Source organism: Salvelinus alpinus, chromosome 11, assembly GCF_045679555.1.
Source record: "Salvelinus alpinus chromosome 11, SLU_Salpinus.1, whole genome shotgun sequence".
In the NCBI taxonomy this organism is placed as follows: domain Eukaryota; kingdom Metazoa; phylum Chordata; class Actinopteri; order Salmoniformes; family Salmonidae; genus Salvelinus; species Salvelinus alpinus.
Window position 1 is genome coordinate 15,734,725 of NC_092096.1, and position 6,000 is coordinate 15,740,724.

General features: G+C 42.4%; 1 protein-coding gene across 3 annotated transcripts in view; it reads left to right on the forward strand.

Moving 5' to 3' along the window:
• The window catches only part of LOC139533617 (mucin-19-like), a 61,812-nt gene that overhangs the window by 23,543 nt on the left and 32,269 nt on the right, over window positions 1-6,000 (forward strand). The gene's annotated exons all lie outside the window — the stretch shown is intronic.

A 6,000-nucleotide genomic window follows, 5' to 3' on the forward strand; every position in this document is an offset into this window, starting at 1 on the left:
TTCGTCTCTATTCCAGCTGCACTGATTTTGTGTCCCAAGAACAAGACCTCTGACTGTGCAAAAGTGCATTTTTCCTTGAGTGTCAGGCCATTCTCTTGGAGTCTGGTCAGAACTGCTGTGAGCCTTACATCGTGTTCTGCTCTGTCCTTTCCGCACACAAGCACGTTGCCCGCGTGGACTATGACGCCACTCAGCCCATCCAACAGCTGGGACATGCGTCTTTGGAAATGCTCAGGACCGGAAGCCATTCCAAATGGTACAACATTAAAACAGTAACGGCCAAACGGTGTTATAAACGTTGTGAGCGCCCTACTCTCTGATGACAGCGGTATCTGACAGAGACCTGAGCGGGCTTCCAGCTTTGTGAAGACTTGTGAGCCATCCAACTGAGCCAGTAACTGCTCCACTGATGGTAAGATGTGTCTCTCTCTGCAGAGTGCCTCATTCAAATTAGTCATGTCCACACAGATCCTTATGTCCCCATTGGCTTTTGGGACCACTACCATCCCTGCACACCATTCAGTGGGACTCTATTTTAAACACCGCCCCAATTTCTTCCATCCTCCCCAACTCTTCCTTTACTCTGACCAATAGGCACACGGCGGGGGGGTGGTAAGGGCATAGGAGACAGCATCCTCTTTCAGGTGGATTTTGTAGTCACCTTCTATCCTTCCTAGAACAGAAAACACTTTTGGGAATTTCTTTTTGAAAACCTCACCTGGGTCCTCCAGTTCGCTCACTCTCTCAATGCGTTGCAATGCTTCAATTGCTGGCTGCCCCAGCAACGGTCTGGCCAGAGAGTCAATGACGACGACAGGCTGGATGGCACTTATGTCTTTACTCTCCAGTTTAATCACCAACTGCTCTACCACTGGTAATATCTTATTACTGGGCCCGTCCAGTTTTTTGTTTGTAGAGAGCAAAAGGCCATCTCTACTATAGCTATAGCCTAGTTTGGATAGCTGTCACTGCTGCCCCAGTGTCTAGTTTAAATGACACAACCTCCCCATTGAGTTTAATGTCTGAATGCCAGCCTCATTGTTTCCCCTTACTTCTCCCAGAAAGATGCTGTCCTGCTGTACCTCCTCTGAGACCTCATGCATTTGCTTTAATTGACAGACAGCTGAAAAGTGTCCTCTCCTATGACATTTCCTGCATTCTGCATCCTTTGCTGGGCAATCTTTCCATCTGTGGAAAGGGGATTTCCCACATTTGCGACAAACACTTGAACTAGCTACTGGTGCTGTCTGATTGTTTTCTCTACGTCTTGTCTCTGTTCTGTGTTCCCCTCCGTTTTTTTAGCTTGGTATGAAAATGCATTTATTTCCTATTTCCAGCAGCTCCGTCGCGCAGCATCATCTGCTGTTGTCACGCCCTGACCTTAGTGAGCCTTTTTATGTCTCTATTTTGGTTTGGTCAGGGTGTCATTTGGGTGGGCATTCTATGTTCTTTATTTCTAGGTTTTGTGTTTCTTTGTTTCTGGCTGAATGTGGTTCCCAATCAGAGGCAGCTGTCTATCGTTGTCTCTGATTGGGGATCATACTTAGGCAGCCCTTTTCCCTCCTTCTGTGTGGGATCTTGTTCTTTGTTTGTGTGCAGGTAGTTTGCACGACGAAGCTGTTCGGTCGTTGTATTCTTTATTGTTTTGTTTTTTCTAAAGTTTCACTTCGTTAATAAAATATGTGGAACTCAAAGAACGCTGCGCCTTGGTCTCATCCTTCCGACGACACGCGTCACAGCTGTCTTTTTACTGTCTCACTCTGCCTAACCTGGTTTACAGCTTTGGACAAGGTAAGCTGGGAATCCAACTAACTTTTCAGAAAGTGATATATTTCTTATTCCCACTACAATCCGATCTCGGATCAGCTCTTCCCTGAGCGCACCAAACTGACAATGTTCTGCTAGTTTGTGATAAAACTGTTGGTGGTTTCACCCTGCTCCTGTTTGCGCATATTAAACCTAGCTCTCTCAAATATAATGCTGTGTCTCCATACAAAATGAATCACTTACCTTTGATCTTCATCTGGTGGCACTCCCAAGACTCCATGTCTCACAATAATAGTTTGTTTTGTTCGATAATGTCCCTCTTTATGTCCAAAAACCTCAGTTTTGTTTGTGCGTTTAGTTCAGTAATCCAATTGTTTGTAAGACCAGCACTCAGGCCTTGGAAATGGTCTCAACATCCAGACAAAGTCAAAAAAAGTACAATAAAAGTTAGTAGAAACATGTCAAACGATGTTTAAAATCAATCCTCAGGTTGTTTTTGTCATAAATAATAATATTTCAACCGGACAAAAGCTTTGTCAATAGAAAAGGAGAAACAAGAAAGGCGCGCTCCCAATCACGCGCTGGACTCATGTCTGGGAATTTCCACTGTCCACTCATTGAAAGTGCTGTATCTCCCTCATTTTTCAGATTAAAAGCCTGAAACAATGCCTAAAGACTGGCCACATATAGAAGAAGCCATAGAGATCGTGAACTGGGTCCTAAGTCTTTGTATGGTAGATAGGCTTTCAATGGAAAAACAGCCTTTCAAAATAATAGTACTTCCTGGATGGATTTTCCACAGGTTTTCGCTTGCCATATCAGTTCTGTTATACTCACAGACATTATTTGAACAGTTTTGGAAACTTTAGAGTTTCCTATGCAAATCTATCAATTATATGCATATCCTAGCTTCTGGGCCTGAGTAGCAGGCAGTTTAATTTGGGCACGCTTTTCATCCAAAATTCCGAATGCTGCCCCTACCCTAGTTAAGTTTCTCTTCCTCAGTCAATGTTGAAGCATTTAATATGTCCTCTGTTTCATCGCCCATAGAGTAGATCTGTGTATTAACTTGAAATGCCTCATTTGTCATGTTTAAGCCTGATGCTACCCTGTACCTTTCAAAGCGCCTGATCCATTTCAGCCAGTTTTGAATGTCCATACAAGCAAAATTCTCAGGGGGACAAATGCGAAATCCGTCAGCACTAGCCACTGGTCTGTCCGTGTTTGCGCCAGAGCCCGTTGAACTTGGAGTCTCAAACCCTGAAATCCCGCCAGTTTCTTCCTCTTGCAACATGCTGCTTAGCAGTAACTTAGTCCTTGCTCATTAGCTAGCAAAATAATGATATGCTCTTTTTTATCTCCATCACTGTGCCCTCCCTGCTTTGAAACAGCCTGAATGTTTGATTTACTTGGTACGTCCTTCACGTTTATATGATTATTAAAACCACTTCTGACAACATGTAGTATTATCTAAAATAAGGACGCACGATAACGAGGTTCTAGCTCCAGCATGTTTATTAACCTAACCATCGCATGTCATACATAGGTACGGATACCCCCAAGGGACATCCTAATACAGCTATGAGACTCGAAATTGAAGTCAGGTGCATCCTGTATCCATTGATCATCCTTGAGATTGATTGGAGTCCACCTGTGGTAAATTCAATTGTTTGGACATGATTTGGAAAGGCGCACACCTGTCTATATAAGGTCCCACAGTTGACAGTACATGTCAGAGCAAAAACCAAGCCATAAAGGAAGTGTCCATAGAGCTCCGAAACAGGATTGTGTCGAGGCACAGAGCTGGGGAAGTGTACCAAAAAATGTTTGCAGCATTGAAGGTCCCAAAGAACAGTGTCCTCCATTTTTAAATGGAAGAATTTTAGAACCACCAAGACTCTTCCCTGTCTGCCAGGACAAACTGAGCAATCGAGGTAGAAAGGCCTTGGTCAGTGAGGTGACCAAGAACCAACGGTCACTCTGACGGCACTCTAGAATTCCTCTGTGGAGATGGTAGAACCTTCCAGAAAGAGAACCATCTCTGCAGCACTCCACTAATCAGGCTTTATGGTAGAGTGGGCAAACGGAAGCCACTCCTTTGTAAAAGGCACGACAGCCTGCTTGGAGTTTGCCAAAAGACACCTAAAGACTCTCAGACCATGAGAAACAAGATTCTCTGGTCTGATGAAACCAAGTTTGAACATGGTGGTGGCAGCATCATGCTGTGGGGATGTTTTTCAGCTTCCAACAGGACAATGAACCTAAGCACACAGGCAAGACAGTGGCTTCGGGACTTGTCTCTGAATGTCTTTGAATGTCATAGTTTTCATCGTTATTTCATGAGATGGGTGGACCAAGGAGAAGGACAAGAAAGGTTAACACTTTTTGTGCAATAATACATGTTTTCATTATACCACTGGCTGTAAATGTGTGTTAACGAATGATTACAGGAAAATGTTAAGGAGTGTGGAGGAGCATCACAGATCTACCTGTCTGTCCCTCTCTTGCTCACCTGTCTCACTGCCTCCTTCGCCTGTCTCACGGCCTCCACGCTGGTCTTCCGATGACAGACAGCTACCTAGCCTGAACCCCGCCCTTCTCTGAATTGGAATCTCCCTGGAATGTTCCAGAATGCCTGAACTTAGAATGCCTGCAGCTGTTTCCATTATCTGTTGACTGACTCCATGTTTGATGACTTTACAATCACAGAGAGCTGTTGACTTCAGATGCTTGATGACTTTCAAACATAACCACCAAAGTTGTGCTTCTTTGGACAACCGTTCTAAAACCATGAAAGGGCTTTTTGGTTTCTTCTTCTTCTTCAGTGTCTTATAAGAGAACATTATAGTGTTTCTGTGCAAAAGGAAACATGCTTATTTGACCGTGGAAAGATCCAGTATCTCCAATATTATTCCAAAGGACTTGACTTTGCAATAAGACCATCAGTCTGTGGATGATGTGTTTTATAAATGGTTTTGATGAAATAATACTCTGGATTCATGCATGTGTATGTCTGTTTCCCTTAAGCCATGAAATGGAGGATGAACCTTGGAAAAGGCAGAGGCATCTTTGAACAGTGATACAATTCAGATAGTGGAATCAGGGACCTCTGCTGGTTGGAATATGACATTGCAGGATGGTGATGAATCAAGGGGAGACTGGCTGGCTGCTGAAGGATGGATGAACACAATGGACTCAACTTCCACATTGTTCTGTTCATAACTCATCAGTCTTTGGTTTACGAACCACAAACACATCAAGTATCTACTATTAAATGTGGGCTGGGTTTTCACTGTTGGAAATGGATGGACTGTTTCAGGAAAAACCTTCAAGTCACATATCATATATGCAATCTAAGACTTACTAAACCAGTTGACTTAGTTGGCTTACTGCAAAACAAGAACCATTACTGACCACCTACTTCTGTGATGGACTACTAGGTGAAACAGTCATTCTGTTAGAAGGAACAATGTTACAATGTGATGATATCAGGATCTCCAAGGTGTTTTTTCATCTGAGTTTTACTGTTTGACTCCAAAGACTTTTATGATGGTTTATAGTTTTTATCTAAATTCATGCATTAAATTGTTATATTTTTCATGACATAATCTCTTCTGTTTAATTCAAATGCCTTTAGTGATGAATTAAATGAGTATAAAATGCATCATTAAATATAATACGATGGGATACTACTAGTATTGTTGCTGGACATTAAACAGTCCTGTAAGATGTCACTGTCTAGTGATATTCTAAGTGGTCTTTTTTAGCAGTATGTCCCTTTCACTTTGACAGTGATGCTCTAATGATGTCATATCATCATGTGGTAACTGTCCTCATGATGCAGTATTGCTGATAAAAGATGCTGTTGCCCATGTGTATGTATGTAATGTGATTGACATGTCCTGAGTCCTGTGTGTCTTCTGTGTGTCTGGGTGTGTATGTCCCAAATGGTACCCTTTTCCCCTATGTAGTGCACTACTTTTGACCAGGGCCCATAGGGAATAGGGTACCATTTGGAACACAGTCTGAGAGTCTAGGAGGCAATATGATTCACACAGCACAGTTTGATTGACATGTAGGATAATCTGAATATATAATAATACAATGAATAAACTTCCCCTTTATTTTAAAGTTGTTCTCAGTTTTGATGCTTGAATTTTATCCATGTTATTTATCCTGTCAGTTATGACATGTTTTGTCCTGTATCATCTTATAATTAACATATTCATCAGT